Source organism: Carlito syrichta, unplaced genomic scaffold (genome assembly GCF_000164805.1).
Source record: "Carlito syrichta isolate Samal-C Ts95f unplaced genomic scaffold, Tarsius_syrichta-2.0.1 Scaffold120702, whole genome shotgun sequence".
NCBI classification, from domain to species: Eukaryota; Metazoa; Chordata; class Mammalia; order Primates; family Tarsiidae; genus Carlito; species Carlito syrichta.
In genome coordinates, this window is record NW_007064798.1 from 22,522 (window position 1) to 23,213 (window position 692).

A 692-nucleotide genomic window follows, 5' to 3' on the forward strand; every position below is an offset into this window, starting at 1 on the left:
GTTGCCCAGGCGGGTCTCGAACCCACAGACTCAGGCAATTCACTCACCTCAGCCTCCCAAGGCACAGGATTACAGGTTGAGCAATCGAGCCCGACTAATTTTTTGATTTAGTGTAGAGATGAGGTCTTACCAATTTTCCCAGGCGGGTCTTGAACCCGCAGGCTCAGGCAATCCACTCCCAAGGTGCAGGATTACAGGCTGAGCCACCGAGCCCAACTGGAGTCTTAATCTTGTCACCCAGGTTGGAGTGCAGTGGCACGCTCATGCCTCTGCCTCCCAAAGTGCTGGGATTACAGGCATAAACCACTGCACCTGACCAATAACAAGTAGATAAATTTTTTTAAATTTACAATTCACAGTATGTCAGAACAATATGTTAACAAAAATACAATCTAGTTAAACTCTCTCACATTACAGATAGGGGTCACTGAGGCCTGGAGATTGAAACTGTGGGCAATGGCCAGTGAACAGACAGTGCCATCCTGTGATCCCTGGGGCCCTACTTTATTCACAAACAGGCTTCTGAGGGCCTGAACAGGACCCAGTACGCCAAGTCATCTGGTGCTGGTCCCAGCAGGGTGGTGGTCTGTAAGAGCTATACCCAAGCCAGGTGCGGTGGCTCCTACCTATACTCCCAGCACTTTGGGAGGCCGAAGTGAGAGGATTGCCTGAGCCCACAGGTTCAAGACCAG